This window comes from Ascaphus truei, chromosome 2 (genome assembly GCF_040206685.1).
Source record: "Ascaphus truei isolate aAscTru1 chromosome 2, aAscTru1.hap1, whole genome shotgun sequence".
Classification (NCBI taxonomy): domain Eukaryota; kingdom Metazoa; phylum Chordata; class Amphibia; order Anura; family Ascaphidae; genus Ascaphus; species Ascaphus truei.
This window is the reverse complement of record NC_134484.1, coordinates 190,309,359-190,320,079: the sequence shown is the minus strand read 5'-3', so window position 1 is coordinate 190,320,079 and position 10,721 is coordinate 190,309,359. Positions and strand designations below refer to the sequence as shown.

Sequence of the window (10,721 nt, the reverse complement as noted above, 5' to 3'; positions counted from 1 at the left end):
ATATATATATATACACATATATATATATATATATATATATATGTATATATATGTATATATATATATATATATATATATATATATATATATATATATATATATATATATAGCAACTGTAAATATTACTGTATGCTCATTTGCATGTCTTAGACAGGGCTGCAATATATACATAAATTAGTGATAATCTATGCTACACCTATAAACAGGCCATTACTGCCTCATCAAGTCTTGCATGGAAGATAGTGCATTCAACGGCGAACATTCATAATTTGCACAAACATATTTCGTTATGTTTAATTAAAGCTCTTTTTTCGCTTCATGTAGTATACTGAGAGCATAAATAGGAACATGTACCATATGGTATTTAATTGTGTTCATATGTAGCTCACTTCAGATTTGACTTTTGCTCATGTACCGGTGTGTGAAACCAGCTGCAATTAATATGTAATCACAGCATAGAGGAGAACACAGGGGGTGGGGTTGGGCACCGAGCCAGATCACAGGGTCATGTTACGGTCAAGTCTTGTGGGACGCCTTACAGGTGGTAGAAACAAATAAAAGGTCAGGGTGCTGTCACATCTTGGGGGAGGGACTACAGTTGTTAGAAGCTGACAAGGTGAACAGAAGTTCATCACATTAATTTGAAATGGTAATTCTATGAAGACTTTCACCCACCAGGCCACTATATATGAAAACGTACATTAGTCATTCGTTCACTCATATCTTCTTTTAACCTTATAGATATGCCACATTATCACACCAGTAGCATCTGTGAGCGACACACTGCATGTGTTGATGAGTGTCAGCCACATTGAGTGCTACAGCTGCTTCTCTTAAATGTTCACACAGATCACTAAAAACATTAATTCACATTTCCACAATTAGGTACTGAATTATAAGCAGAGTCAACTTTGCTGTCATGGTAGTGATGTACATTATTATTGTTAGATTACTACACAACATATGCAGTGTATGTCCAACAGAACACTTAATTTTAGAACGCATTCCTGCATGAACATTGTATGTTGTATGTTTTTTACAATAAATGTGCTAATTAGGTTCACATGTACATTGATGTTAAGATGGATAATGTACAGCTTGCCAGAAACATATTGTCATTTCCTTATATGATGCTGATATTTAGCCATAAATACTCAAAGTGAACATGTCTCATCACTTGGCTCATCCAGCTCATCATCAAGCATGGAAGGTGAGTGTTTGAGGTGCAGCACATCTAATGTGTACATTTGTAGATGTTAATTTGCCATGCTAAATAAATGCCTTTCACATGTAATTAACTTCACATCAGTTATTGTCACAGAAGATATAGTGTTTCCTGACAACATGTATTGTGTGTGTTGTAAACTATCAGCTAGGAGTTGTGAGGATACAACAAACTTTCATTCATTCTTCTTTCACACTGAGTCGAAACATCATTGTTACTTCAAGCATAAACTTTTAATTTGACACAAATGAAAAATTATGGAAACATGTTATATGTTACACTGTGAGAACAACTCTCATTATATTGAAAAACAAGTGAAAGTTCCATGGCAATTCATAATGTCTTTCTTTATTTGTAGAACCAGATGTTTCCACTCAAGGACAAATTCACTCAAGTGACCATGAAGATGTTCCCACTCCTGGATTAATCCAGCATTCAAGTCCTCCTGCTCGTGACACCTACTCAGCTATTGCAGCTTCTGAAGAAAGAATCTTGGGTGAAGAAAATCGTCGCCATTCAGAAATGATGTCAGTGCTTGAAAGAATGATATCACTGCAGGAAAGGTCAATATCACAAATGTCACAAATTGAAAGAGTCATCATCCAAGTTCCTAAAGAAATCCAAAATGTAAACAGGACATTACAAGCAATAGTTGTGAATCTAAGCCAAGCAAATCAGTTGCGAATTACTGCAAGAGAACAACAATTCCACTTTACCCCATCTGAGGATGGATCTTTACATGCTGCTACTTTTTCTCCAGAGTCATCAGTTCTTCATTCCCCAGTTGTGGATGATACCGGTACAGTAGGTGCAAGTTCTGTGCAGGTCCCTGTCAACATCCAACCGCTTACATCTGTTCAAAATCAGGAACGGACACCTACAAATGAGACACGAAAAAGAAAGTTAGGGCAACAATTACTACTAACCAGCTTTTGGAAAAAGATTAAAACACCAAAACAAGAAACTGCTCCAACCTCAGTCATGCAATGTTTAGCAACTGGTTCACAACTGCCACAGGCCACACCCAGTGCCCCTGAAGTGCCACAGCCCACACCCAATGCCCCTGAAGTGCCACAGCCCACACCCAGTGCCCCTGAAGTGCCACAGCCCACACCCAGTGCCCCTGAAGTGCAACAGCCCACACCCAGTGCCCCTGAAGTGCAACAGCCCACACCCAGTGCCACTGAAGTGCCACAGCCGACACCGAGTGCCACAGAACTGCCACAGGCCAGTACAATTCGTACAGTTAAGGCCAAAGTACTTGGCAAAGGGAAAAGGCAAACACAACAGCCAACAAGCAGGCCTGTGACTCGCTCTCAAAAGGATAAATAAAAATAAATAATCACATTCACTAAATGTGTTGGTGTCCTGGTGGTGTTTACTGCAGACTATTTAATGCATAGTGTATGTATGATCATGTACAGATGCTTGCTAACATTCAAGTATGTCCTTGTACACATGAATGTTTAGAAATGCTCACTGACTGAATTAAGGCATATTTAATAACATATTGTGAGGATTCAGGGATCGCGGCGTCCGCGCCCTGCTGCCTCTTCTCCTCTTTTAAACCCCGCTGCTGTGGCGCGCGCTTCCCGCCGGCGTCACTCACCTCCGGTGTGTCTGGGGGTTCCCCGCTGTCCTCTTCGTCCTCGGGCTCCTGCGGGATCTTCATCCTCTCACGCGGTCGCCATGTGTTCCGGCCGCACACCTGAACAGCGCACGCAGGGTGAAGATAATTTATTCACTGCTCTTGCAGTGAAAACACGCCCCCAGCACACTAACAGGACCTCCTGTCAAAACAAGAGTCCTCACCTGCCTGCCAATCTAAGGGACCTATCCATGATGGCTCCACGCAGTCCTCCAGGCCTTCCCCCACCTCTGATTGGTCAGCCACACTTTATAATGCCTGTCCATCCTCTCACTCATTGCTCGACATAGTTTCCACTTGGACACTACTCTGGCATTCTCTCTCTCATTCTCTCAGGTTACGACTTGGCTTGGCGGACGTCTATCTCTGGCTCTAGACCCCTGCTTGGACAACGACCTTCCGGAATTCTCCAATCCCTGACCTTGGCTAAAACGGCAACGGCACTTCTACTCCGGTACCGGCAAGTATTGCTAGCTAAACATCATCTGGCCTGGCAACGCCTAATCACCACACTCCGGACACGCTCCTTTTGCTGCGGGTGCGTGCCTATATACGTCCCTCACCTCAGTAGAAGGGACGGGTCTGGTCTGCGGGCAGCACCGGCGTAACACATATGAATATGTATTAATCATCAGTTTTATTAATGCTACAACATTACACACTTGCCATGTTTATAGAAGCTGACATTCACTTAGCTCTTGTTCAAGATTAGATGTATGTGGGTTTGTTTGGTAATGTAGATTGTCATTTCATGCTAATATTATTGACATACAACTTTAAGTAACTACCCATATAACAGCATACATTTTGATGTTGTGTTTTCTGGTGTCTTAACTCTGTAAAACATTACGTACATTAATCTTCTTTCATAGTTCATAATGTTGGCATGTGATCATGTATGATTTCTGGTTACAATAGCAGATCTGTAGATCTGTAGTCTCTCTGTATCTCTATGGATATATGTACACACACACACACACACACACACACACACACACACACACACACACACACACACACACACACACACACACACACACACACACACACACACACACACACACACACACTGTGTGTGTGTGTATATATATATTAAAGTGGTGAAATAATAAGTGTGAATTGCGCTAGTGCAAACAATATACAGTGGTGCAATATAACCTGTGATACAGAGTTGGTAAGGTAGTCCTTGAGCTGCCTGAAAAGGTTGATCTGGTATCTCCCAACCAGATATGAAGTCTGTGTGGATGAAACCTCCTATGGCGCTGAGGAAAGAATGGACGTGGATTCTTGTGCAACAGTTCTTTTCTTTGAGCTGAAAAAACCTCAGAAAAGGAAGACAAAAAAAGGCAAAAAACACTGCAATAGTGCAATAGCCAAAAACCTTTTAATACCTATTGTAATACTTTAAACAGTTTTAAACAGGTGACATGAAACATAGAATTTTGAATCATATTGATAGATGAAGTGCAATAATAAACACAAATATTAATGGATGTTATATACATATACAATATTACAACAAATAGATCATCATTAAACTTTATATACCTGTTTAAAACTGTTTAAAGTATTATAATTGACTTATATGTGTATTCCCAATACGGAGGACTTTAATTAGGGTGTACCCAAAAGACAATTACATCAACTATCCCATTTGAACTTCCTGGGGTATAAAAAGAAGCATAATCCCATGTAGCAACCATCCCTGACGAAGAAACCCATCAATAGGAGTTTCGAAACGCGTTGGAAAGGTTTTTGGCCACTCAGGGACACCGTAGCAGTGAAATCCAGGCGGTGACGTCATCGGAGGATATATATATATTTTTTTATGTATATATCAAGAGAGACTAACAGAGAGAGTCAAAGAGAGAGAGAAACAGAGAGAGAAAGAGAGATAAACAGACAGAGAGAAAAACAGAAAAAGAGAGAAACATACAGATGTGTGTGTATGGTTACATCTAGCTAAGTGTAACCAGAAATCTGTTCATCATAGCACTGTAGATGATTTCACACACATTATAATTCTAATTCAAAGAGTCTACTTGTTTTGCACATGTTGATTGCCTAAGCCGAAAGTAAAGTTTCGATTCCTGTGAAAAGAGTATCTTACCCAAAGAATTTAAGCCAATTATTGTAACACATTTCTTGTGGGGGAAAACCTAGGCGTATAACTGCTACGTTGTATTATAACCTTGGAAGAAACCACGAAGATAACATGTAACTATTCACACATTCAGCAGACATCCGTATGCGTTCAACTTCACACAACGTACACTTGAAGAGAGAAGAAATGGCAGAAGCTTCCACATTGCACAGCCATCCAAGTAAATCATACAAATTTATGATTTATGAAGCAATCGAATCAACGCCAGAGAAAAGTGCAAACGTGGCCAAAATCTATGACTTGATCCAAAAGAAATATCCATACTACCAACAACCAGTGAGTCTGTCGTGCGCTTCAGTGTATTACACAGGTCTGGAGGTATCAGACACTGGAGTAGGTATGAGGGAGCTATGCAGGGCCACAGAAATAACCGGTGCAGGGGGATAATATTGTTACATCACCTGCTCCTCCGGTTTGGGACCCACTCTCCTCGCCTACTCCTGCGTGCCACCGTCAGAAACGATTCAGGGAAATGGAGGAAGTTCGGCGCAACTGCGCATGTCTGAAAGAAGGCTCCCGGATGTCTCTTCAAAAAACTTTATTGTTCACACACCAGGGCTACACCAGCGTCTCCCCCTCAACGCGTTTCCGAGACGAAGCCCTCTGTGTAAGGGTGAAACGCGTTGAGGGGGAGACGCTGGTGTAGCCCTGGTGTGTGAACAATAAAGTTTTTTGAAGAGACATCCGGGAGCCTTCTTTCAGACATGCGCAGTTGCTCCGAACTTCCTCCATTTCCATACCACCAACAACCTGACATACAACGAAATTTTAAAACTTCTGTACGATTCACTTTATCCGCAAATGAATGTTTTGAGCGTGTCCATGATCGGCTAGATCAACGATATGGATGCTGGCATGTTGCGCCATCATTTAAACTTACCATGGAACATGGAACATATCTTCTGTTAAATTGCATATTTTTGCCTAATACCAGTGACACTGAAGCCGCACCGACTGTCGTGTCTGCTGATCTACCTGCACCCTCCATTCAGCCAGACCAGATGCAAGAAGGACATAACTACTATGATATGTATCCAAACTTATATGGGCAATATCAATGTGGATGGGAAAACAACCAACAACTGTACGTACCTCCGGACGTCTTGTTTGAAGAAGCCACTGCAGATCCATATGACGCCCTCATGGAGATGTGTGTGATTCAGGATTCAACGGTTGCCTCAACCATGGATGATACTGTTGTGCCTTCCTGCAGCGAGCAGTTGCAGCCAAATCAGTTTTGACTTCTACAAGTATGGTAAATACAAATTTCGTTATGCCTTTACTCAAACTATATATGTCTACATTAATAATATACACCATTTGTTAGCCAAATGAGTGGATACAGCTTAACATTGCAGACAGGCTTACATGTAGCGTGCACAAAGACATTATTTCCTATAACAATATACTACATGACGAACCATTAGTACACATTGGTGATGGAGTCCTAAATCCTAGATTATTATCGCTTTTAAAGTATCATTTCAACATGTTACACTAACTGTAACACACACACCCACCTCATTGTTTAGCATTCAACATATAAAAACAAAGTGTCGCCCACATATGACGTGGGAACGTGGTAATGTCCCAAGGCGTCCTTAAAAAGGTTACCGATGGAAGCCCCACCCCCAACCGACGTGCGCACATGAAACCGTATTGGCTGTGCCCGTAGCTTATTGTACGGTCAGTGCAGTGTCATGCGCGCGCGTCGGTGGGGCGGTGCGTGCACAGCGCTGGAGGCCAATGTTAATTCAGTGGGAGGGGTGTTTGCGTGCATTTCACAGTGCCTTAACATGACGTGATATGTCTTTTGTTCGCTCATTGGCTGATCGTCCGTTTTTTCCGTGGGCACACGTCCGTTTACAAAGTTTAGATATGTATGTGTGTAGAAGTGAATTTGTTTCGCTTCCATATCAAAACTTCCAGCCATGATATGCGTACTGCTAGCAGCACCATGGAGGGACATGTATTGAACGCACAGCGTACACATCGTTTTGCACATGCGCTAATACTTAGTCCACACATTCGTGACGTGCGCACGCAACAGACATTGTGCGCGCACATTATTATGTATACAGGCACCGGAAAAATCATATCAGTAGTAATGCCAGCAACGCCATTCGAAAAATGACACAGTTCTGTATCTGTAGTTTTATCCTTGCAGTTTAAACATATACGTTACTTATGCGTGAATATCCACAATCATATAGAGATGTGTTAAGCGTTGTCATGCTGAGACATATATAAATGTGCCATCTTTGAACATCATGTGTTTGCTGTATTTCACAGATTTCGCGGATGAATACATGGGACCAATGTATGATTTCAGATGAGCCAATCGTTATATTAGATGATTGTGACGACGAGCGAACAACTATTATAATAAATATGTAACAATGCTTTCAATGATTGTTGCGCAGATTAACAATCACTACATCATGTTATCCTATTATGCAAATATTTACTATGCACTTAATTAACATAATGATGTTGCTAAGCACTGACGTTAGAACTTATATTGTTTTTTGGTTCTTTTCTACTAACATTATATGTATTGCCATGTGATATATGCAACCAACATTATCACTCAGGAAACACATTAATCTACTATATATTATAATCTCACGTGTGACTTGTCAAAGAATGTAAATGCTACATAACAACTCGTAGACATTGTATCTGAACGTACACAATAACAATAGGGTGGTGATAGAAACTGTTTAGTCGTGTGCATTTTATATTTTCACCTAAGTTGTAGTGCTAACCTAACATGCATGAGCTAATGAATGTTAGTTAAAGATCATGAAACCATGAACATTTGTGTGTACATTTTATTCATACGACTAACTATAGTTTAGTGTTATTAGTAAACGTTCAACACATACAGAGCTAAGTGAGGCCGATGATAAAAGCAACATTATTATGTTTGTTTATATTATTTCACATAGAAATACATGCATCACACAAAAAGTACAACACACACACGCACACACTGTTGCTGAAATGTGTGCGTATGCAAATGTCCACTTCATTTATGTTCATATGTTGACATTAGTTATAAAGGATCATGATCATTATGAATAACTAACGTGAATGAAATAAAAATTATATTAACAACATTGTCATTGTGTTGAATGAATTAGGAAAAGTTGAGAATCCAAAGAACTATACTTTGGAATGGTATTAACATTTTGACACATTACATGTACGTCAAATCAACAAACATCTTTCACTTATACATACACATGTGACAATGTAGTAATCAACATGAAGATGAAGTGATACAACAACTAATCACATACATTGCAACAACTCATCCCATCTAACAGGGTTCTCTCCCTGTACAAACGAGGACGAGCCACAAGTTCTCTCCTCTCTCTTCTCCTCTCAACTCCTTGCCCTCTCCCTCGACCTCTCCCTCTCCTGTCCACGTGCCTGTCCCTGTCACTGTCCCTGCCACTGTCCCTGCCTCTGTCCCTATCCCTTCCTTGGCCTTTGACATCCTCTCCATCCCTCTCGTCCAATAGAATCTTCCTCCGTCTCATAAACGTTCGCATCATTTTCAGGTCTGTAACTGTGAATGCGCAGGTAATTGCCCTCCTTTAAATACCTATGTGATGATGTCAGGTGACTTGCTGAAGTGCACGGTGTTACATTAACATATCCAAGTAAGTGACTTACATGAAGTCACTTAAAGGGAATGATGCCAGCCATGTTTCATAGTGTAGTTGTGCAGGGGGTCTCCGGAGCTGAACCGCATTGGTTTCAGGTCCGAGGACACCCTACTCCAGGAGATACAGGCCCCGTTATGGGGTGCCGGTATCCCCTGCACTTTAAAGCGCCCGCGTCACGTGACCGGGACATTGAAATTCTGCAGGAGATACCGGTACCCCATAATGGGGCCTGTATCTCCTGAAGTAGGGTGTCCTCGGACCTGAAACCAATGATGTTCAGCTCCGGAGACCCCCTGCTCATGTACACTATTATTCAAATGTATGTATTTAGTGTACGATCGCCTTTAACAGCCTTGCATGGAGATGGCAAATCTCCATGCAAATGTTACATGCGGCTTTTTTTTCTAGCAGCTAGCGTATGTGAAGTTTAAGAACGCTAGCAGGGGGAAAAAAAGCAACATGTACGCTGTGGGTGTTTTGAGCACGTACATAAAAAAATGGGCTCAAGGCCTTAGTGAATCACGTCCCCGGCCTCACTTTTTAACGGACTTGCTTTTTTTGAACATCAGAACGCAAACCCATTGAGCTTAGTGCATAGCCCCCTTAGTATTTAATAGTATGTGTGTGTGTGTGTGTGTGTGTGTGTGTGTGTGTGTGTGTGTGTGTGTGTGTGTGTGTGTGTGTGTATATATATATATATATATATATATAACAGTGCAAACCAATACACTGTGTTTAAAATAATAAACACTGGTGTAAATAAATAGTCCAAAGGTCCAACTGTAGAGAATCAGGGTTTAGTATATCTAAAAATAAAGAGAAGACACCAACATCCAGCGCGTCCCCGTCTGGCCATGTTTCCCATCGTGGAGGATGCCCCCACATACTCAATTTCCCCTTGCAGTCCCCCGATATTCCCCACAGGCCCCCCAATGTCACCCGCAGACCTTGATGTCGCCCGCAGGCCCCAGATACCCACATACCTCTGGTGAGTGGGACTCCCGGCTCTGTTTCGTGTGTGTGTGTTCGTTCCATTCCTTGTAGTGTGTGTGTGTGTGTGTGTGTGTGTGTGTGTGTGTTCGTTCCTTGTAGTGTGTGTGTGTGTGTGTGTGTGTGTGTGTGTGTGTGTGTGTGTGTGTGTGTGTGTGTTTGTGTTCGTTCCGTTCCTTGTAGTGTGTGTGTGTGTGTGTGTGTGTGTTCGTTCCGTTCCTTGTAGTGTGTATGTGTGTGTGTGTGTGTTCGTTCCGTTCCTTGTAGTGTGTGTGTGTGTGTGTGTTCGTTCCGTTCCTTGTAGTGTGTGTGTGTGTGTTCGTTCCATTCCTTGTAGTGTGTGTGTATGTGTTCGTTCCATTCCTTGTAGTGTGTGTGTGTGTTAGTGAGCTGGGGCTGCAGTTATGCGGGAGGCTGCGGTGTGCCGGGCCCGAGCAGGTACCGGGGGGGGGCGGGGACACACACCATCCCCTGCAGAGCTGGAGCCGCTATTCCGGGAAGCTGCAGTGGGCCGGGCCCGAGCAGGTACCGGGGGGGGGGGGGGAGAGGCTGGGGGGGGATGGGACGGCGACGGGGACTCGAACTACCCACTGCAGAGCTGGAGCGGGAGGCTGCGGTGGACCGAACCCGGCGCCACCAGCGCCATGTCGGCCTGCCGGGTCCCAGATCTATTCCCCCCTGCAGCAGGCACCTCGCTCCGCTCTTGCTGCGGCCTCCCGTTTAGGCCCCGCGGGGCAGGCAACGTGCAGGGGGAGTGAACGGAGGTAAGGGGGGGTGGTGAACGGAGGTGGTGGGGGGGGGGGTGAACGTAGGTGTGGGGGGGGTGAACGGAGGTGTAGGGGGGTGTGAACAGAGGTGGGGGGGAACAGAGATGCAAGGGGGAGACAAGCTGGACTGGGGAGAGAGCAGAGTGGGAGACAGGCTGGAGTAGGGAGAGGACTGAGAGAGAGACTGGGGGGGGGGAGAGGAGAGAAGAGAGACAGGCTGGGGGGGGGCTAAATGCTCACAGGCAGTCAG

At 43.2% G+C, this 10,721-nt stretch overlaps 1 long non-coding RNA gene across 1 annotated transcript; it reads right to left on the bottom strand.

Annotated features, from left to right (window-relative positions):
* Nucleotides 1-1,558: 1,558 nt before the first annotated feature.
* On the bottom strand, nt 1,559-6,273 carry LOC142488623 (uncharacterized). Its single transcript, XR_012799539.1, has 3 exons — nt 6,130-6,273; nt 1,942-2,102; nt 1,559-1,777 (listed from the first exon to the last, which is right to left on the bottom strand). It is a non-coding gene; the product is annotated as an uncharacterized LOC142488623 (long non-coding RNA).
* Nucleotides 6,274-10,721: the final 4,448 nt, after the last annotated feature.